At 35.7% G+C, this 24,193-nt stretch overlaps 1 protein-coding gene and 1 pseudogene across 8 annotated transcripts in view; both read right to left on the bottom strand.

The window, feature by feature from the left end:
- The window catches only part of STAU2 (staufen double-stranded RNA binding protein 2), a 295,401-nt gene that overhangs the window by 62,289 nt on the left and 208,919 nt on the right, over positions 1 to 24,193 (bottom strand). The gene's annotated exons all lie outside the window — the stretch shown is intronic.
- On the bottom strand, positions 20,258 to 20,908 carry LOC123644934 (annotated as a pseudogene).

Raw genomic sequence — 24,193 nt, 5'->3', positions numbered from 1 at the left:
TGAACTCCTGGCCTCAAGCAATCCTCCTACACTGGCTTCCCAAAGTGCTGGGATTACAGATGTCAGCCACCACACCCGGCCGGTAATTTTTAAAATGTTGCTTTTTGAGAATTACATCCTTATGCTTTTAAAATAAATGATTTGTTCTAAAATTATCATTCAATGTAATATAACACATAAGCATTGATTCTCCTCTAGGACAAGCACAATTCTGTGTACTTAAAAGATGGCGATCTGCCCTTGAGGAGTTTACAATCCAATTATGAAGTGGCATCATGAGAACAGTATTAAGTACACCAAGGGTCAGCAAAAGGAGAGAGCTGAACCAGCTGGAGAATTAAAAAACATGCTTCTGGATAAAGGTGACACTGCAATGGGATTTCTAGAATCAATATAACTAGGATAGGCAAAGATAGGGAGAAGGCTGTCCAAAATGAGGTAAACACAAGATCAAAATAAACAGCTGGGAAAGCCCAAGGAAAATCTGGTGGTTTGGCCAAAGCCAAAGAATGTGAGTAGGGGACAGTAGAGCAAGAGGCTGACAGGAAATTTAGGGTATACCCTGTAGGATCTTGGCTGCTTCTGTTGAGGAGTGTAAACAGAGGGGAAAATGGAGGCCTGATGTCTTTCTACCAGTAACCAACCTGAAACTAGGCCAATTAAGTACATAATATAATCCTTTTCCTCTTATTGATTGTGTAAACTCAAAGAACCCAAGAATCATATTTTCTCACGACTGAATCCCCAGGGCTTGCCATTAGCAAACAATCAAAATTTTGTTGAACAAATAACTAAATTGATTCATTAAAGGTAAATATAAAAAATTTAATTTTGTTATTAGTATGTCTCTTAAGGAAAATTATTGCCTGCGTGACTTATTTCAAATAAATAAGCACTTAAATAATCCAATGGAGTTTTCTTTGCTCCACATTACTTCCTTCCTAGGTTACTCAAAATATTACATAAATAGAGAAATATTAACAAATTTTATAGGCAAGAAGATGATGTCACAAACTTGTACTAGAGACTGGTTTTGCATATTATCAGCTACCTATTTGTATAAAAAGTAAAACAGCTATTTTATCAAACGTGATATCTAATTTTAGAAAATCCTTTTTAAAATCTATTTTTCCTGAAAAATATCTGTTATTCACATCTGCTTTAAAAAAGGGTTGTTTTAAGCTGGAAATACAAGAAAGCCTCTTATAATGGCCACAAATATCTCAAAGTTTCGCTTTCAACATTGGCCATTGAACTCTCGAGACTGGTGGGGGTGGTAAAGGCAATAAGCTCTGGCCCTACAAACAAGGAAGGATTTTCATGGAGCCACGGCCTGAGAACACTCTGGTCCATCAGGCTGCCAGTGCTGTCTGTGGTCATTTAGGGAAATGATGCGAAGAACTTATTTTTGAAAAGATTCTCCAGAATTACCTCTGGGAAGGACCTTGGGACCCAGGGCCTGTAATTAACTCTGGAGGGTGGTAAAAACGGGTAAATGTGACTTGACTGCTATGGAAGAGAGGGAATTCGGTGTTTCTCCCCCACTGAAAACCTCTAACTGGAAATTAATAAGAAAGTGAAGAGATGACTTGTGAATTTTCTCTAAGAACAGAGGAGACTCCCGAATATAACAGTGATTACGGACGAAGAATTTACTTCTTTCTCCTTTTTCACATAAACACACAGAAGTACCCTTCCATTTGATAAAGAGGGTGACAGGACATCTTCTGATTTGTTTGTTTAATGTCCGGCTCTTGCCTGGTCCTGCTACACTCTGCAATTTGAAAAAGAACACTTTTCTTGCACATTGCCCGAGTAAGGCATCTTGGCACATCTTAAGAGGTTTACACGTATCTGTGCAAGGCAATATTGTGGCATTATTATCAATGTTGAACAATGGTTCAAATAATCCCGGGACAAATTAGCTTGGTACAGATTAACAACCGATATTGCAAAAGAAAACCAAAATTTGAGGTCCAAGAAAGGAGAGATTAAACTTCATTTAAAAAGCAGAATATAAATTTTCATGAGGTGCAACCTATAATATAAAAATTAACAAATCATAACCTATATTAGCTGAATGTGATGAAATATTTGGGAGAATCAGTGATTCTGAAATATAAATTTTTTTACATAACTTGTTTGGGAAAAAATCAGTTTACTATCAACAAAAAACATTTTGTGTAGCTCAAAATATTTAATCCAGGCCAATTAGTTTTAGTTTTGTGGTGTATAATTTGTACTCAATAAACATTAGGGAATATATGTGTGAATGAATAAAAAATTTACCATAAATACTTTTTGTCTCTTGAAAACACAACAAGGTAATATAAGTATACTCTTCTATAGAGTATAAAATTTTAAATTACCTTAATTTGTAAACATAACTTCAAATTTCAAATTAAATAAGACTAAAATCAGAAAACAATATTTTTTTCCTGAATTTTTATAGTGCTTTTGACATCATATTTGTAAACAGTCATGAACATTCAAAGATAAAAATGGGTTCAAGTTTTCTATTTAGAAAACCAAAGTCATCATAAAACATCTTTTGCTCACATAGATCCCAGCATTTATGTCTCTGCTGGTTCAAGGAAATAAAACTGTAATAAAGGAAATAAAGCTGTAATAAATCGCTCTGAAGCAAAGGTATAATGACCACCCAATTAAGCCATAAGTTTAAAAATCACCTTGAGGTTAAATTGGAAAGAAATATGAGGAAAAGAGCACTTAAAGATCAGTCCTTTAAATCTGAAGTCTCCTCATCGACAATGAAAGATTCGGTTACTTAAATTGTTTTTCGCTATTTCATTTATGAGTTGCTTTTAACAATATTTTACCCCTCAACAGAGGAAATAAGGAATCCTTAAAAAAAAGAAAAAGCTATACGAGGATATCAAAATCTTTGCTAAAAAAAAAAATAAACTAATCAAGACTGATCTCCTGGGTCTTGCAGAAGTTCACCAATTCCAAATGTTCTCATAAGTTTCAAAGTGGAAGAGAACAATAAACCTTCTTTATAATACAATGCTTAATAACTCATTGTGGGAGGCAGTAGGGTTAATAACAGCAGGATTTTGTAAAATACATTTAACTGTAATTAAAATATGCACTCATTTATTTCTTTTCTAAATAATCTAAGTTTCTTTTCCCCAGATTTTAAGAAGTCTGGGTCAATTTTTTCTACCAATTTCTATCAAAATAGACTTTTATCAATTTTCTATCAATTCTTAAGGAATTTTCTATAATAGTTTTTAAGAAAAAATTAAACGTGCTGCTGTTAGCAATACTTTTGGTAAAAGGGATTGTTATTTCAAATTTATTATTTTTAAAAACCATCAACAATGTAACTAAATAAAAATGTCTACAAAGCAAACAAAAGAGAGACCTCCTTTATATTTAAGCACACTGACCAGTTATTTCTTTTTCAGGAGGTCTTCGATGTTAGTTACTGATAGAACAAATGAAAATGATAAAAAATATTAACTGCATTATTTTCCCTCCTTTTAAAATTCTCTTCCTGCTTCTTTTAAATTCCACCAAGAACCATAATTGCTATAAATGCCACACAGATGGGATGGGTAAACAGTTAAGTACAACCGAAGGAGGTCTTAATCTAACGTACCGTTGTCTGTCAGCTAATCTCTCCTGGTTTAACAATCTGAGTTTAACTACTTCATGATGAATGAGACAGGGTGCAAATGACCTGAGTGTTTCAGCCCATAAAACAGGCTTAGCGAAATAAAACCTGCAAATTTGATCACCAGCCTTAGATTGACCACCATTGGCAATGTAGTTAGGGTTTTAAGGGAATTGTCTAAGTGTAATATTAAGTAATGAAATTCCAATCATTTACATGTAAAGTACCATTTACCCCAAAGCAGTCTTACTATATGCAAGATTTACCATTACATAACTGAAATTTGGATGGCTCTGGATTGAAAGGTGGTGAGCTAATTGTCAGAGGACCTACTGAGGTTGAGAGTTTTATAGACTCAGTTTTGCAGAAAGTTTTTTAGGAGCATTCAGATGTAGTCACATTAAGCAAGAAAGGCTCCAGTTGTTAACAGCAGTAGGTCTATTGTTCGAGAAGAAATACTTTTCATGAGATTCATTATGAAAAAGAGGGGGAAAATCCTTTTTGGCATTCTGCATATAAAATCTTCTCAAAAAGACATCTGCAGCTTAAAAATATTCCACCTACTTTTACTACTACAACCTTTGTTAATTTTCTACAGTTCTCTGCTCCAGTAACTTAAAAGTCATTTCCTTAAGAAAACAGATGACAGACAACTTGAATGACTGATTACATTGTGCCATCACTTTGTTTTTCTCAGAGGCCTTGGTTTAAGAGGATGGATGTTAGTGTAAATGACAGCAAGGGGAGCTTCGCATAAGATTTCACTTCTGTTCAAAGACAGGCTAATGTAACCTCACTGCGGTGCCATCAACTTGACAAATGGACACCGTGCAACCCTCTGCCTCCCACTGAAACCTGAGAGCCTGATTTACACAATATTCTCCCTGTAGATGGAAAAAGACTTCATGCTGCTAGGCTGTATAATGGGTTGATCTGATAATTCTTTGCATGTAATGAAATTTGATAATATGGAGGTGAAATGCATCTCAAAGAATGAAGCAAGCTAATGAACTTTAAAACTACACTTAAGTCTTTTAAAACCTGAATAAACGGAAAAAGGGACTGAGCTCAATCCATGTTGAGAGGACGTAGCAGTTCTCATGTTTAACTCTGCAATCAAAGATACGTGGCTTTTTACTTACAATGAATAAAAGATCCTAGCTCTAAGGAGCACAGCTCTACTCCAACACGTCGATATCATCTGCAGACCCGCTGTGCCTTATCTTCACCATCGGATTGTGCTAGTCCTCAGTTCTTTACCCCCAGAATTCTACATGACTTTATCCTGCTAAATTATTTCCCTGGAAGCTCAATATTTTCACTTTTAAAGTGTGAAAGAATTTATGAATACTGCCATGTGAACTTAACAAATAGTTCATCTGGAGATTTAAACATTGTAAACCGGCTATGACACAAAAGTCACAAAAATCAGGGCTTCGTAAGAAAGATTAACTTCTGCTTTAAAGTGTTAAGTTCTTACTTATTCAAAGTATAAATGCTTAAATAAATTATTTTTAAAAGATACTCATGGGATGGTATATTCTACAAGCAAGGCTGACTTTAAATCCTCTGTAGTAAAACTGTCTATTGATATTAATGCCTGCAAATAAACACCATGAATGTAAACTACAACCAGAAGCAATTTTAACACATGTAAATGTTGAATGAGGTAGAATTTTAGTGTTATATTTACTTTGCTGTTGTCACAAATAAAAAAAGCACTTATGAAAACATTTCATGCTGAAGTGAATGGATTTCAACAGCTGCTGATTTGGTGACATGGAGAACCCCAGAGGAGACATCCTGCTGAATTAACGTTTTGGAAATGTTAAAAAGAAACTTCAAACAGACCTTGTTTAGCAGGCGGTCAAAGATTTTGCTCGGTGGGGATCATGTGAAGGCTAGCAGAGCAGTCACTCAGCCATGAATCAGACTTGTCAATAGTTGCCTATTTTCTCAACAGGTGACTTAAACCCGCACACAGTCTATTTCCCCTAACATTTGTGTGTGTACTTGCACACACAAAAATTCATCCTAGACTTCTGCTCTGGCATTATTTAGGGAAGGCACAGCATGCAGGGATGGGGAAATAGTTGTTTAAGGGGCTAAAATACATTTTTTCAATGTGCGCTTTTGCTTTTTTCTAGCTAAGAAAAAATAACTAAGTTATATTTAAAATCTACTGATTTTCAAACAAGCTTTTATCTTAAGTTAGAAATCTGGAACAGATTTAATCAAAGAATTATAGAACAGTAAAGAACCTTTGGGATAACAAAGACCAAACCCCTCATTTTACAGATGAGGAAACTGAGGGCTGCAGAGATTTAATTATTTGCCACAGGCCACATATTTATTTATTGATGTGTTAGGACTAAAACATCCATTTACTGACACCGCAGTTCAATATTAGTTCACTATACTTATCCTTAAGAAATAAATAAGAATTAGGCTTCTTTTAGCAACGTAAAAAATATTCAAGGGAAGAAACCATTAAACTGGGCAAGACGGCATGGTTCAGTGTTTTTCTGATTTGGCATGTTTTGATTTTTTTTTTCCTTTAAACTGGCCACAGAGAGATAGAGTTAATGGAAAATTCCTTCTCCACACTACCAAGGAGTAGGGGTGGGGATGGGGGTGAGAAGAGGCCCAGTACCAAGCTTTGTTTTCAACTTTCAACATTTAGGAGTTTAGTACAAATATAGAGTACAAAAATAATAAAGCATTTCATTGTTGCTGACTCAGATCGGCATTGTAAACTGTGCCCTACAAGCTACTATTATGTCAGAAAATTACCAGGTATCCATTAAATCGGCCCAGACTGTTTTCTATCGTTCAAGGATCTTTTAGTTGTTTTGGAAAGCCTAAGTACAGAGTTCAGTGAAAGTTCTCGGAGGTGACTCCATAATCAGAGCAGTACTCGTTACCTTAGCCAACCTCACCTACTGCTTCCATCCAAGCACAGTCATTACCAGCCAATGCTAAAATGGAATCTGAAGTTTAGTAAACACCTCCTATTGACAAGATGCTTCCCAGATAAGTACCTTGTTGAAAATACTTTCTACATGATTCAGAGTTAAAAGTTAGAGTGAAAAGTTAATGCTGATCCCATAAACATATACACACACAAACGTATATGCAAACCTCCCAGGGCCCAAGTTTACTAATTCTTATTAAAATTTGTCTTTTAGAAGTTTAACTCTTTATATGGTATGAGGAAACAGGTACTCTAATGCAGAGGTTGATGGGAATGTAAAAGACAGATTGGATTTATGTATCAAAATGAAAAATGTACTCATCCTTTGACTCCAGCATTCCTACATGTAGAAATTAACCCTGACGAGATAATTCAACAAGTGGGGAAAGATATATGTGCAAAGTTTTTCATGGCAGTATTTTTTATGGTAGTACAAAGTTGGAAATATAAATTGGTAAGAAAATAAAGGTATATACACATATCGGCATACATACAGCTGTTAAAAATCACTATTCACTTTATATAAAGCTAAGTAATATTAGCATAAGGATTGACAAATAGATTAATGGAACAGAATAGGGAGCCCAGAAAGAGGCCCACATTTATTTATTTGGCCATTTGATTTTCAACAAAGGAAATTCAATCATGTTAGAATAACTGAATATCCAAATGGAAAAAATAAATAAATAAGCTTCAACTGTTTCCTCATACCACACACAAAAATTAACTTGAGGTCTACCTTAGATCTAAATGTAAAACATAAAATTATAAAGCTTTTAGATGAAAAAAAGGAGAAAATCTTCACAAAATGGGAATAGGCAAAAGTTTCTTAAAGATAATCATAAAATGAAAAACTGATAAATTGGACTGCATCAAATTAAAAACTGCTCATGCTCATGAAAATATATTGATAAAAAATGAATAAGGAAGCCACAGACTAAGAGAAAATATTTGTAAGACATATATGATAAACATTTGGTATATTTGATATATAAATAACTCCTATAACTTAATAATAAAAAGACAAACAACCTAACTTACAATAGACAAGAATTTGAACAGACTCTTCACAAAGAAAGCTAAATAAATAACCAATAAACCCAGGAAAAATTACTCAACATCATTACTTATCAGGGAGCAATGATTTAAAACCTTAATGAGATTTCATTACACACCCACCAGAATGGCTAAAATTAAAAGGTCAGTACCAAATATTGGCAAGGATGTGCAACAACTGGGACTTTCATACATCATTGGTGAAAGTGTCAAATGGTGTCTTATGTAAAACATACACCTACCCTATGACCCAGCAATTCCACTCTTAGGGATTGATTCAAAAGAAATGAAAACATATCCACAAAAGACTTAAAAAAGAATCTTCACAGCAGTTGTGTTCACGAGAGTTCACGAGAGCCACCTTAAAAAGTCACAAACTTGCTATCAAAAGAGTATCTGGGAAATTCTGAAGATATTTCTGAAAGCGGAAACCTAAATGTATTACTAATAAGCATGTACAGCCTCGCAAGACACTAAGATGATCACTTTGGAGAAACCTATACTTACTTAGAAGTATATGCTCTGGAATGTGTATGTGTCTGTGTGTTTTAACTGCCACGTTTGAAGGAAGTGTGCTAGAATGGAAAGAACTGTATCAGGTATCACAAAGCCTGGGTTTGAGTGTCACTCTGACATTTATAAGTTGTACAAGTTTAGATAAGTCCCTTTAATTTCTTTGGGCTTTAATTTCTTCATTTTGAAAATAAGTGTTGATCTAGACCAGCACAGTCCAATAGAAATATAATACAGGGTACATATATAATTTTTATAGCCATATTTAAAAAGTAAAAGAAACAGATGAAATTAATTTTCATAATATACTTTATTTAACCCAATACAGTATACCCAAAATATCATTATGTTAGCATGTAATAAATAAAAAATCATTAATGAGATCTTTTCCATCCTTTATGATTTTGATACTGACTTTGAAATCCAGTGTGTATATCCTACTTAGAGCACACATTCCAATTTGGACTAACTGCATTTCAGAGTCTCAACAGCCACATGTGGCTAATGGTCAATGTATTGGACAGCACAGATCTAGACAGCTGCTAACAGTCCTTTTAATTCTAAAAATTATATTATTACTTTATTGTCAAAAATTAATATACTAATAAAATTATTGTAAAATTCAGCTTAAGTATATGAAAATCATAGATCAAATGTTTCCATGGAACATCTACTTTCATAAGGAAAGGTTCATTAATTTCTTATCTTATCTGGCATTTTAAAATTCTGGATGATTTTTTTCTAACACTGAACAATCATTAAAAAGCAAAGAACTGGCAATTATCTTCTGAACTCAACCCCACGGAGAGTGGATTATTTCATCTACTAAATTGGCTTAAGTCTATTAAAAAATTGCCAAGTCCCCACTTCATATTATATGATGCAGCTTTGGCTTTAATCTGAAGCTTTAGATCTTCATGTAATCACAAGAATCATAGGACTGGTTTTAAAATGGACAAACATCCAAAATTACTGCTACACCAATCAGCCTTACTTAATTTCTTCTTTGTTTCATTTAGTCTGAATTATTAAGACTATTAAAGGATTTTATATTAGTGAACCACACACAAGCAAACCAATATTCAATAATAGATATCATTATCAATTCTTGGCAACTTATTACTGGGAAAGGCCACGTTCATTAAAACAGGCGATATAAAGATGATATTCAGGTTCAAACTGAGGAAAATGTATAAATCATTAGCTATGAAGTATCCCTAAATAATTTAAAGACTGGAGTAGACCCTACTTACATCACAGAACAACTTTTCAAGTATCAATTATACTTGCAACAGAGCCCCTGCAAGTTATTTATCTCCAGGCACCATCATACATCATCTCAACTAGCTTATGAGTTTTTATACGAAACCTCACAGAAATTATATAAATGTTCTCCCTGATATTACCATAATCTTTTGAATCTTCTTTCCTCCTCAAATTTATAATAGAATAATAATAGCACACTCAAGTATTTCTGTATCATTATAATTATTATATAACGGAATTCTTATATTTTAAAAAAGAAATGAACAAAACATCCCACATGCTTTGTCAAAATAGAAAAGCTGTTGCCGCGAATCCCTACAATTTGATTCAACATTACACATAGTGAAGGCTGGCGATGCTAACACAAATTTATATGCGGCAACATGAAGCATTGATTTCTCCATGACTATCAGAAGACACATTGCGCTTGTAAATCTGCCAATAAGATAAAATCCTGTCAGCTGAAGTTAACTTCCTATATGATTTAGATTATTTAAGAAACATTTAGTAGAGTTGGCCTGCCGTGTAATGCTACCTTATTTCTGGAGGAAAAAAGGTAAACATCATTGCTATGCTGTAGTCACCTATAATTCCTCCAGGCAATTATCTATTACATTTTAGAGGCTGGTGAAGAAGGTAATAAAGGCAGAGTCAGGGAAACTCGTGATGTTGTATGACCCACGCCTAGCACACTGCCTGGCATTTAGGAGATGTTCAATGGCATTGAATGAACAGCCATAAAGCATACGTACACAGTACAGTCTATGTGTGTGTACACACTGTGGCCTGCGTTGATTCCATAGACAGATAGATAGATAGATTCAATAAATAAATAAATACATACACCATACATATACTGTGTACACATGCTTACTTTTTTTTTTTTGGCTAGTTACGTTAGTAAGAACTTTTAATCTGATTCTAAAGTCTAAATCTTAGTTCTCCACTAGAGTAACATCAAAACTCAAGTCTTTTTCCTGCTCTCATCATGTTGCATGTCATTGATTCATCAAGTATTTGTGTAACTGGCACTATGACAGGAATGGGGCTGATACAAAAAGACAATCATGAAGACAAATACATAGACTAATACATATTTTGTAAACAAACGAATTGCTATTTGGGGAGATTAAGCAATACGCCCAAAGCAACCCAGTCAGTGAGGACAAGAACCAAGTGTCAAACCCTGATCTATATGTTTTCCAACTACCCCATGAAACATAAGTCTAGAGCTGGTAAGGAAGTGTGATGGTTAATTTTATGGGTCAACTAGACTAGGCTATGGGTGTCTAGTTGCTTCGTCCAACACTAGTCTAGATGTTCCTGTAAAGGTATTCTGTAGATGTGATTAACATTATAATCAGCTGACTTATAAAGCAGATTACTCTTCATAATGTGGGTGGGGCCTCATCCAATCAGTTGAAGAGCAAAAACTGAGAATTCCTAAAGAATAAGGAATTTTGCCTTAAGGCCGTAACATAGAAATCATGCCTGCGTTCCATCCTGCTGGTTTGCCGCACAGACTCAGCTGCGACCTCAGCTCAGCCTGTTTCCAGCCTGCTTACCTGCACTGTAGATTTTGGACTTGCCAGCCATACAATCATTGCACAAATTATTTAAAATTAATCTCTCCCCTCACTCACTCTCTCAATGCACACATATCCTATTAGTTTTGTTTCTCTGGGGAACCCTGCCTGATACAGGGTATCATAGCTAAATATAGAGGTTGGGAAGGCATCAAAATGTGTGCAATAGTGCAATACATGGAAGTAGATAGGGTCCAAAAAAGACCAAAATACCAAGGATAAAGGCTGAGGTATTATAACATTCAAGGGGCCAGCAGAAGACAAAGAACCAAAGAGAAGAGAAAAGTCGCTCAAGGTAAAACAAGGTTTCATGAAGGAGGGAAGCAATCCTGCTGAATGGTCAAGTAGAGTGAGGGCTGAATATGGGCCCTTGTGTTTGGCAGTTAGTAGGATGACAGTGACTATGGCCAGGGCAGTTGCAATAGTGATTGGGATGGAGATCATATTGTATTTGCTGTATTGTCTACCTCTGAAAAAGAAGTGAGAAAGTGGGAAAAGTTTGGCAGTTAAGGAAGGAAGAATATAATATAATAGCTCAAAAAGGAAGGAATAGTGGAGGTGGAAGACTTGGAATTAAGGAACATTTGTAAGTTGAAGGAAAGGAACCACTGGAGAAAAAGATAACAGTAGATGGCAACTCCTGGGAAACCAAGGCCCAGAAGTAGAATATCCCAGAAGATGGGCTCTAGACCACAGGGGTAGGGAAAAACTCTGAGCAGAAATGAAATAGCTTTAAAACAAGCAGTATAGTCAAGAGACTGGGGCTCTCATGGATTGCTCTGAAGCTGGGGCTGTGTCCCTTTATTTTATTTATCCTTTTTTCTCAGGGAATTCAGAGGTGAGGTCATCACTGAGACTCCTTATTAAATAATATATATGTGTCTAGTACCATATAGGATTCAAAAAAGCGCAAAACCCATTCTCTGCCATTCTACCTAACATGACTTACTGTATATTTAGTTGTTAAACAAAAGGTTTTAACCATTCCTATGAAAAGTCCCTTGCATCTGAGGGGCACTGGTTCCAGAAACCCCCACATGTATCAAAATCTGTAGATGCTCAAGTCCCTTACATAAAATGACATAGAACTTGCATAAAACCTATGCACATCCTCCTGTATACTTTAAATCATCTCTAGATTACTTATAATACCTAAGACAATGAGTACACATCACTTCATTGGTGTGGATAAAACATACTTCTCTGTATGCAACAAATTCAAGTTTTGCTTTTTGGAACCTTGTGGAATTTTTTTTCCCAAATATTTTTGATCCATGGTTGTTTGAATTCATGGATGCAGAACCCATGGATATGGAGGACTGCGTGTAGTTAAATTATTCCTAGTATTAAGTTACACAGTATATTGTGGGAAACCTTTAACAAAATATGCTCATTTCTGCCAGTGACTAGTGAAAAAAACTATCAGTCCTCCGTTTTTCTTCATTTATACAAAAGTTTTTAATAGAAGCTTGAAAATGAGATTTCTGATAAACAGGTTAGTTATATTTTCAGTTATAAAAATAACTATATGATCTTAGTGGCAACAAGAAGAGACCAATATTATAATATATGGCCATGACAAAATAGCACAGTATATTTTAATCTTATGTTCAAATGTTTAGAGGGCTAAACTTGAGGCTAGTGATGCGATTGATAAGTCTTCTCTTTTATTATTTTCTTACCTCTGACTATTAAAGTGGTTATAAAAATAATATGTAATGATTTTTTTCCTTAAAATATAAAGGAATTTGCACAATTTTCTGACATTCTACTAAACAAGGAGATGAGTGGTTAGAGGCTAAAATCTTTAAGTTCTCCAATGATGCATTAACTAAACCAAAAAGACAACTTTACTCATTTCAAAATGTTTTATTATAACAGCAGTCTTCGAAGGCAAACACAAAAGATTGTACTATGCTTAGATTTTAAAACATAAATAACCAATTTAATGCATCGCTAATCATGTACAATAGATGTCTTCTGTAGTACCAATTCAAATAAGAGACTGATGTAATCTGCCGGATACTTCAAAGTAACTAATTTAGTAATAAGAAAACACTCCTTTTGTGCAGTCTTTCCTACTAAAAAAAAATTGCAGAAACCCTCCCAGTTGAATATTTACTAAATAAAAGTATTAAACCCTCATTAAAATGTTATTTAATAAGAAAAAGAGAACTAAGTACTTTAGGTCTTCAAAATTTATCTTGAGTAACATTAGGCTTTTAAATGGAAATGCATCTCTATACAAAGCAAACAGATACTAATGGAAAAATATGATTTATTTTAGAATTGTGTATTTATATTCAATGTCTTAAAATTTTAAATATCTATTACATTTGTTGCTATTATGTTATACACCCTATATACACACACTCCAGATGACTTATCTATGAAAGTATACTAGTACATTTCATTTCTCTATAAATCTTCCTCAGCATGTGTAAGTAAAACATTTCCCAGACTCTAAACCTCTAAAGGTAAAAGCTTAGGTCAGAGTTTCCTAAGCATATTCTATTATGATGTTTAACATGTTTTTGTAGAGAAAGAACCTTAGATTTCTCTTTGCTTTTGTTCTCCCTTACCTACCATGGAATTCACAATTTTGGCCTTAATGGAGGAAAAAGGTATAAAATTCAACATGTATTTCCAAAAGCGTGTTTAATAAGATTATTGTTCTTAGGCCAAGACCATTTGTTAATTTGTCTTTTGGCTCACAAATGTCAATCAAAAAATAAATGCAAATTAAAGCATTTTCAATGATCTGTTGTTTCTTCTCCAGGAGCAGCTAATCCTGAGAAAGTACCTATTATTCCACAAAGGAACAAGAAAGGAGTTTCCATTTCTATTGGCCACTTGGGGGGAAGGGATGTGTGTCCCGAAGTGAGATGCTTCTTAGGGTTCCTTCCAATGGTATTCAAAAGACACAGAGTCTAAATTACCTAATTTGTCCAAAACATTTTCTTAAAACTTGGAATTTTTTTGTGGCTAGTAATTGAGGGACAGAACTAACATCTATGAAGTTACAGTAGGATTTTCCTTTATTGCATAATATTTGAGGATATGTAGTCCCAATTAAAGAGAAAATTCAATGATTTGAGCCATTTATAATAAATATTACCAATAGAGCATCATTACGATATCTATTTCACAGAATTGTAGAAGAGCAGAAAAAAAGATATTTCTCAAATGAATTTGCTTACTCATTTCTTGCTTAATATAATAGTTGTACATGCCCTACACCACAGTACATTAGCTATAATGGCCTTGCATGCTTGCAAATTTTCATGGCTTCCCTTGACCCACTGTATGGAATTCAAATTCTTTGTCCTGGTCTCCAAGATGCTTCACGTTCTAACCTCTATATCACCTTCTAACCCCTGTTCCCACTAATATTCAAAGATCAACACTATACTTCAACCAAAGCGGCCTGTCAAATACATGAGCCTTGCCCTTCTCCTCTCTGTGCCTGGGCCCATGCTAGCTTCACTGCCTGCTGGACCTTTCACTAAATGCCTTTTTTCTCTATTGCCTAGAGAGAGACCTGGTTCATCCTTTAAAGTCCACTTCTGCATAAAATCTTCTTAGAGTCATTCCTGCTCCATCCCTAAAATCCCTTGAACATTTTGCTTATATTTCTCATAGGCCAGTTATTTGTCCCAGAGACTCTTGGGACAAAATTGTCACTGACTACAGTAATTTTCTCTACAATATTTTATGGAAAAGAAATACTAAGTGTCCCAAAATATTCGTATTGCTACCAAAAAAAATTAAAACAAGGTGTATCTTCATCCCTATTTTATTTTACAGACTTTAGGGATTACATAGAATATGTATTTCAAATGTGTAGAGTTTGAATTTTTCAAAATGATGGTTTTAGGGACATACCACTTAGAAAGAAGTGACAACGCAGGGTTGAGAGCCCAACTGTTTTGTCTCTTCTCAGCAGCTCACTTTTGCCACCTAGTGGGGGAGGCAGTTTCACAGTTTGGTTTTGTGTTTTGTAAAGGATTGTCTCCTTTAAGACCTAAGAGTAGGGATCAGCTTCTTATTAGAAAATAATCAAACACACATTTTATTCATAGTGAGGATTTTAGACAGATTTTTTTATAGCCTTAAGTAATTTCTCCAGATTGGTCTGTTCCATGTCTACTGGTTTTCTTTCAAGCAGTTTGTTTTCACTACAATGATTACCCTAGAGAATTCAAGGTAAAACTAAAACCATTCTGTACACATTTATAATTTGTAATTCTTTGGGAAAAAAATTAGGTCTTTTCTTGGTTTCTAATTATTCTCCAACCCCTTACCTTGTAGTATCTCACAAGGTCTATGTTTTGGCTCATTTCTGTTTTTTACACTTAGAGGGGGACCAAGTCTAATTTCTCATTGTGCCTCTAATCTCAAATCTTCAATTATCTACTGAATATGATCTCTGAAACTGGCATCTAATATGTCAAAATCCTAAAGTCATCATCCTCCAAAACAACCCGGGAATGGGCTTTCCTTTTGAGCCAGTGTGGCAGGCTTAATCAGAGCTGGAGGGCAGCCCAGGGCTAAAAACAGCCGCAGAGATTGCTTTTTAAGTACGTAAAAATTAATGAAACAAGCAAAAGGAACAATCAGAAGTCAGGATCAGTTTACTGGGCTGGGCAGGAGGAAACATGATAATCAAGAGTTCAGGTAGAGCAATAATAATTAACAGGAATTGAGGTCAGGAACATGGGAAATTTGAGGAAGGCCACAAGGTCAAAATTAAGAAAATACGAACTCAGAAGAGAGATTAGAGAGCGTACTACAGCACACGTCCTGAGGCTTGAGGTACAGGCAAGTGTTAAGGGACCGTCCCCCACCCCGTGCCAGAGACGTGGAAGTCTTGGGCCTAAACACGCATGGTGATAACTGTTTATCTGCTCTACCTTTCTCCAAATTATAAAAAGCCCCCAGTTCCCATGGAGTCTGCTGGGAGAATTTCTTGAAGTTCCTGACCCAAATAAATTATTGCTTACCAAAATTTCCACTATCACGAACGGCATTATAATCAAAGCTTAGAAAACTACTTTTTAGCAGCTTTATTGAGGTATGATTTAAATACCATAAAGTTCTTCCATTATGAGTAGTTTTAGTACATTAAGAAAGCTGTGCAAACGTCACCATAATCTAGTCTTAGAACACTTCCATCACCACAAAAAGTTCCCCTGTTCCCGCTGGCAGTTAGTCCCTCTCCCAGTCCCAGTCCACGGCAACCACTGATCTGCTTTCTGCCTCTGTAGATACAAGCGTATCTCAGAGATATCACGGGTTTGGTTCCAGATCACTGCAATAAAGTAAATACTGCAATAAAGTGAGTCACACAAATTTTTTTGTTTCCTAGTGCATATAAAAGTTATGTTTACCCTATACTGTAGTCTAGTAAGTGTGCAACCAAATTATGTCTAAAAATATGTATACCTTAATTAAAAAATACTTTATTGCTAAAAATTGCTAACAATCATTTGAGCCTTCAGCAAGGTGTAATCTTTTTGGTGGTGGAGGGTCTTGCCTTGAAGTTGGTGGCTACTGACTGATCAGGGTGGGTGTTGCCAAAGACTGGAGTGGCTGTGGCAATTTCTTCAAAGACGACAATGATGAAACTTGCCATATCAATTCATTCTTCCTTTTACAAAAGATTTCTCTGTAGCCCATGATGCTATTTAATAATAGCCTATTACTCACAGTAGAACTTCTTGCAAAACTGGAGTGAGTCATCTCAAACCCTGCCACTGCTTTATCAACTAAGTTTATGTAATATTCTACACTCTCTGTTGTCATTTCAACAATGTTCCCAGCATCTTCAATAGATTCCACATCAAGAAACCACTTCATTTGCTCATCCATAAGAAGCAACTCCTCACTTGTTTGATCACGAGATTGCAGCACTTCAGTCCCATCTTCAGGTCCACTCACAATTCTAGTTCTCTTGCTATTTGTATCACATCTGCAGTTGCTTCCTCCATGGAAGTTCTGAATCCCTCAAAGTCATCCATGAGGGTTGCAATCGACTTCTCCCAAATTCCTGTTAATGTTGATATTGTGACCTCCTCCCATGAATCATGAATGTTGTTAATGGAATCTAGAATGGTGAATCCTTTCCAGAAGGTTTTCAATGTAATTTGCCTAGATCTATCAGAAGAATCACTATCTATGGCAGCCATTGCCTTACAAAATGTATTTCCTAAATAATAAAACTTGAAAGCCAAAATTACTCCATGATCCATGGGCTGCAGAATAGATGTTGTGTTAGCAGGGATGAAAACAACATTAATCTCCTTGTACATCTCCATCAGAGTTCTTGGGTGACCAGGTGCATTGTCAATGAGCAGTAATATTTTGAAAGGAATCTTTTGAGCAGTAGGTCAAAACAGTGGGCTTAAAATATTCAGTAAACCATGCTGCAAACAGATGTGCTGTCATCCAAGCTTTGCAGTTCCATTTTTAGAGCACAGGCAGAGTAGATTTAGCATAATTACCAAGGGTCCTAGAATTCTCAAAATGGTAAATGAGCATTGTCTTAAACTTAAAGTCACCAGCTCATTAGCCACTAACAAGGGAGTCAGCTTGTCCTTTGAAGCTTTGAAGTCAAGCATTGACTTCCTTCTGGGTATGAAAGTCCTAAATGGCATCTTCTTCCAACAGAAGGCTGTTTCATCTGCTTTGAAAAATATGTTGTTTAGTGTAGCCACTTTCAATTATCTTAGCTAGATCTTCTGGATAACTTGTTGCAACTTCTCCATCAGCACTTGCTGCTTCACCTTGCCCTTTTATGTTATAGAGATGCCTTCTTTCCTTAAACCTCATGAATTGACCTCTGCTAGCTTCAAACTTTCTTCTGCAGCTTTCTTGAGTTAGGGCCTTCCTCTGGATTAGGCTTTGGCTTAAGAGAATATTGTGGCTGGTTTGATCTATCCAGACCACTCAAACTTTCTGCATATCAGCCAAAAGGCTATTTTGCTTTCTTAACATTTGTGTGTTCACTGGAGTAGCACTTTTAATTTCCTTCAAAAACTTTCATTTGCATTCACAACTTGGCTATTTGGTGCAAGAAGCCTATGATGGCTTTTGACATGCCTTCCTCACTAAGCTTAATCATTTCTAGCTTTTGATTTAAAGTGAGAGATGTGCAACTCTTTAGTTGACCACTTAGAGGCCACTATAGGGTTATTATTGGCCTAATTTCAATATTGTTGCGTCTCAGGGAATAGAGAGGCCTAAGGTGAGGGAGAGAGACCAGGGAACAGCCAGTGAGTGGAGCAGTTTATTTATTAAGTTCACCATCCTATATGGACATGGTTCATGATACCCCAAAACAATTACAATAGTAATAGCAAAGATCCCTAATCACAGATGACCATAACAGACACGCTAATGAGAAAGCTGGAATATTGTGAGAATTACCAAAGTGTGACACAGAGACAAGAAGTGTGCAGACGCATAACGTTGGAAAAATGGTGCCGTTAGAACTGCCGGACACAAGATTGTCACAAACCTTCAACTTGAAAAAAAAAAAACACTATCTGTGAAGTGCCATAAAATAAGGTATGCCTACAGTTCAACTTTTCTGGAAATTTCATATAAATGGAATCATAAAATATGTGATCTTTTGTGTCTAGTGTTTTCATATAGCATGTTTTCGAGGTTCTGATCATGGTGTAGCATGGAAGTGATCATAGTAATTCAGCTGACCATTCCTTTTTGTTGCTGAATTGTATTCCATTGCATGGATATACAACATTTTATTTATACATTAACCAGTTAGTGGGCATTTGAATTGTTCCTGGGTTTTGGCTACTGTGAATAATGCTGCTGTTAATATTCACATACAAGTCTTTGTGTGAACATATGTTAATTTTTCTTGGGCAGATACCTAAGAGTGGAACTGCCGGATCTTGTGGTAAATTTACGTTTAACTTTTTAAGAAACTGCCAAATTGTTTCCCAAAGTGGCTGTACATTCCCACCTGCAATCTATAAAAGTCCTAGTTTCTCCATATTCTTGCCAACATTTGTTATTATTAATGTCTACCTTTTTGAGGATAGCCATCCTAGTGGGTATGAAGTGATTTTTTATTGTGGTTTTACTTTGCATTTCCCTGATGGCTAATGACACTGAGCATTTTCTCAGGTGCTTACTAGCCAATTGTAAATTTTTTGGTGAATGGTCTATTCATATTATTTATCTATTTTAATTGAGTTGCCTTCTAATTATTGAATTATAGGAACTCTTTATATATCCTAGATACAATTCTCTTATCAAACATATAATTTGTAAATATTTCCAATCACTGGCTTGTCATTTTTTGAATTTTAAAATATTTTAAAATGAATTGTAACAATAGAGACAGACATCAGTGGTTGGCAGGGGTACAGGAAGAGACTAACTAAAAAGGGGAACAGAGGAATATTTTGGGTGATGCAACTGTTTTGTGTATTGATTGGTTATGAACGTATGTGTTTTATCAAAAGCCGCAGAATGGACACTTAAAAAGGATGATTTTACTGGGTGTAAATGATAACTTTTTTTTTTTAGAAAAAGAGGAAGACCCTGAAAAGACAGGAGCCAAACATTTACCTTATGTGGGAAAAAAATAGGGCATATAGTTTTCTCTTGTAGACAGTAAAAACAATTACTGGGGATTTAAAGCAAAGAACAGTAAGATGACAGAAGTCTTCAATATTCAAAATGTTTCAAAATTTCTTTAAGAATAATATGTTTATGCAGAGGAAATATTTCTTTTTGTATTTGATTTGATAATTTGAGTTAGAATTTTTCTCTAGGAATAAAAGTGTTAGAAATGCTTATTTTTAAATTTCATAAAATTCTCAGGTAGTAAAAGCAGGGCATTAGAACAATAGAGGGCTCTACGGCTAGTGCCACAAGGCATTTTACTATAAGAATATATGCAGATCTTTCGTAGAAAAGTATATTTGTTGGACAAATAGCCAAATCTTCTTAAAATACAAAAATTAATGTATAATAAATAGTGTACTACCTATAAACTACCCATTTAGCTTGAACGGAATCTAGTTGTTTACAAGAACTAATTTCAATATATACGTATATGAATCTACACAACTGATGTTTAGAAGCGCTTAAATCTTTGTAAACTAAAAAGTTAAGCAACCTTTATTTACAGTTTAGGGTGGCAGGGGGTCGACAGGCAGTGTCTGACTGGACAGGCAGCTTTCCTGGCAACTGCCAACTGCAGTGGGCCTACAATGAGAAGCTGCCGTCCAGGCTTCTTTCCCTTTGGCTATTCATGGTGTAGGTGCGTAAGACGCTCTGTCTTAGCCAGGTGCACAAGATGCTCTAGTGGAAGCCTGAAAAAGTGAAGACTCTAAAGGCGCACGTACAGTGTCGTGCTTACTTCAAGGCAGCGGGGCTAATCCAAGAGGATTTTTAAGGCACTTCTTTCTTGGTTTAGGGTTTGGCTTTCATCATTGTTGTCATTCTCCTCCTCTTCTGCCCTCTCATCCTCTTTAAGCATTTTCAGGTATTTACTAACTAAAATCTTTTTTGGTAATATATATGCAAGAAACTGAAAAGTTTCTAATTCCTCGGCAGTATTTGCTAAATCACTTTAAGTCAGGGCTCTCTTTTTCTTTTCACTGCCATGTCTGCAGGAATAGGTAGCTAGATATTGAACAAAGAGTCCCGAGGCCTTGGCCATGAGCACCAGTGCCTCCTGCTTGATGCTTGAAACCTCAGGGGACCTCATCAGTATGACCAGGATGTGGGACAGGGGCAATGAGAGTAGCTGCTGCTCCCTGCACTTGTCTTTGCCCATGACCACATGTGCCATCTTTATGCCCTCCCGTGCAGGTGACAGCTGGTGGGCCCCACAGCAAGGTGGCTCTGTTTTCATTTTCTTAATGGTGTCTTTGATGCACAAAACTTTTAAATTTTGATAAAGTCCAACTTACCAATTTCTTCTTTTATAATCATGGTTGATGATGTATTTAAGAACTTTTTGCCTAACCCAAGGTCATGAAAATTCCTCCTATGGTTTTTTTGGAAGTTTTGCAATTTTAGATTTTACATTTAAATCTATTAACTATTTTGAGCTAGTTTTTGTTTATGGTATAAAATAAGGGTCTAACGTAATCTTTTTCATATGGATATTTAATTTTCCCAATACCATTTGTTGAAAAGACCATCCTTTCCCTATTGAATTTCCTTGCCACTTTTGATAAAAATTGATTGAATATAAATATAAAGGTTCATTTCTGGACTCTCAATGCTGTTCCATTGACCTACATGTCCATCCTTGTGCCATTAACTAGAAGAGTTAAAATGAGTAGTGTAAGTCTCCCAATTTTCTTATTCCTTTTCAAAACTGCTTTATCTATTCTGGGCTCTTTGCATTTTCATGTAAATTTTCATACACTTGATCTTAGCCAAAAGGCTGAGAAACAATCCATATAAATGCTAGGATCAGCTTGTCAATTTCTACCCCAAAAAGCCTGCTGGGATTTTGACAGGGGTTGTATTAAATCTATAAACCAATTTGGGAAAAACTGTGAACTTAACAATAAGGAGTCTTCTAATTCATGAACATTGAATGCCTCTCATATATTTAGATCATTTTAAATTTCTCTCAGCAATATTTTAGTTTTCCACGTATGAGTCATGCACCTCTGGCTTTAAATTGATTTCTAAGTATTTTATTCTTTTTGATGCTATTGTGAATGAAATAGTCTTAACTTTACTTTTGGATTATTTATTTCTAGGATATAGAAATACAATCGATTTTTGTGTATCCATCTGTAGATTGCATCCTGTCTTTAACTTTACTGAACTTGTTTATTAGTTCTAACAGGGTTTGTATGTATGTGTGTCTATTTCTTAGGATTTTCTACACATAGGATCGTGTCATCTGCAATACAGTTTTGCTTCTTCCTTTCCAAGCTACATGCCTTTCGGTTCTTTTTCCTTTTCTATTCTTTGCCTTATTGCAGTGGCTACAATCTCTAGCACAATGTTGAATAGTAATGAGAGTAGACATCCTTGCTTTGTTCCCAATCTTAGGGGGAAAGCATGCAGTCTTTTACCATCAACACAACATTAGTTGTAGGGTTTTTGGAGATGCTCTTTACCAAGTTAAGGAAATTCCCTTCTATTCCTAGAGTGTTCAGAGTTTTTAATTAGGAATGGATGTTGGATTTTGTCAATGCTTTTTCTGAGTCTACTAAGATGATCATCATGTAGATTATCACCCTTAGTAATATGGTATATACAGTAATTAATTTTCAGATGTTAAACTAACCTTAATAATAGTGTTTAATTCTTTTTATATGTTACTTGATGTTGTCACATGGTTTCCAAGGCTCTATTCACTTTTTTCATTCTTTTTTCTCCCCATTATTCCAACTGGATAATTTTTGATCTACCTTGAAGTCCATGAGTTCTTTCTTTTGCCATTTGAAATCTGTTTTTGAGCCAATCTAGTGAATTTTTCATTTCAGTTATTGTACTTTTCAACTCCAGAATTTCCATTTGACTTTTTAATGATTTCTGTCTCCTCACTGAGATTCTTTATTTGTTGAGGCATTGTTATACTTTCCTTTAATTCTTTAAGCATGATTTAATTCCTTGAACATATTTATTGTAGTTGCTTTGAAGTCTTTGCTAAGTCCAACATCTGGGCCCACTCAGAAACAATTTCCACTGACTGCTTTTTTCCCCTGAGTATTGGTTACCCTTTTTATTCTTTACATATCTGGTAATTTTTTTATTGAAAACTGTAATTATAGATGTGATATTGTAGAACTCTGGATTTGGATGTTCTCCCCACAGGGTTGTTATTCTCACTGTCATTTTGTTGTGTATTTATCAACTTGCCTGGACTAAATCTGTGGACTCCAACTGCTTCACAGTGTGTGGCTACTTGTATTTCTACTCAAATTTTTTTTTTTTTTTTTTTGAGACAGAGTCTGGCTCTGTTCCCCAGGCTAGAGTGCCGTGGCATCAGCCTAGCTCACAGCAACCTCAAACTCCTGGGCTCAAGCAAGCCACCTACCTCAGCCTCCCGGGTAGCTGGGGCTACAGGCACGTGCCACCATGCCCGGCTAATTTTTTCTAGTTTTAGTTGTTTGGCTAATTTCTTTCTATTTTTGTTAAAATTTTTAAACCTGGTTTCCTAGGAGACACTCATGTTTTTACACAGCTTGGTGGTCAGCCAATACTTGTTGGTTATGTTTCAAACACTCTGAGCCAGTAAAGCTTCTACCCCCTGCCTATGGATCTGCGTTTGGGTTGGGCAGCACATTACAAGTTCAGGCAGTTTTCAGGTATGCCCTGGCATTTATTAATACTTTCTGCTAGGCCCTCTTGTGTCTCTGCTGCATCTGTGCAGAATTTCAGTTAGCCAGAGGGTATAGCTAGCTTGAGCCCTCTCTGATGCTTCCTGTATGTATTTAAAGCACTTTGGTGAGTTTATCAAGGCCTCCTATCATGTGCCATTTCCCAAATCTTCCCAATAAATTTCTGGCTCGTCTGCTGGTCCATTGCTGGTCCCAACCAAGACAGTAACATCAGGCTCACTGAGCTGCTAGCTAGCCTTTCTTGTTTGTTTGCTACTGAGATGTCTACTGTTACTTACAAAGCTGTTGGGCATCAGGCTTTTCACATTCCACTTCATATCAAAGAAAGCCACTCCTTCAATGAAATTGCTGATTTTCATGGCTTTCCTTGCCCTTGTAGAACTACTGTGCCGAGTCTGGAGGTGGGAGATGGGAGCATCTCCAGGCAGGAACACTACAAAATCCTACTTTTCTTACCTGGAGTTCTGTAGTTATTCCTATGAATAAATGCTTCTCAATTTTTTGAATGCCTTTTATCAATTTTCAGAGTCCTAAAATTGCTGTTTCTGACAATTTTGTCCAGTTCTATTGTTGCTTTTGGAAAGAGGATTTTCCCAGCTCTCACTCTGCCCTTTTGGTAGTTTGCCTTTAGAGCTATTTTTAATTGCTCTTTTTAATTCTTTCATACTAAGCTGCTCACCAAGGCCTGCTGATTCTTTCTCTGCAATGTCTCTCTGGGAGAAATGCTGCTTTTCTTGCCATTTTCAGAGCCACATCCGCCAAGATGACCAGCACCCATTCCTGAATTGTTATGATAGAAGCCTTC

This window comes from Lemur catta, chromosome 9 (assembly GCF_020740605.2).
Source record: "Lemur catta isolate mLemCat1 chromosome 9, mLemCat1.pri, whole genome shotgun sequence".
Taxonomy (NCBI): domain Eukaryota; kingdom Metazoa; phylum Chordata; class Mammalia; order Primates; family Lemuridae; genus Lemur; species Lemur catta.
Note: the sequence above shows the minus strand (reverse complement) of the source record. Positions and strands in the feature narration are given on the sequence as shown.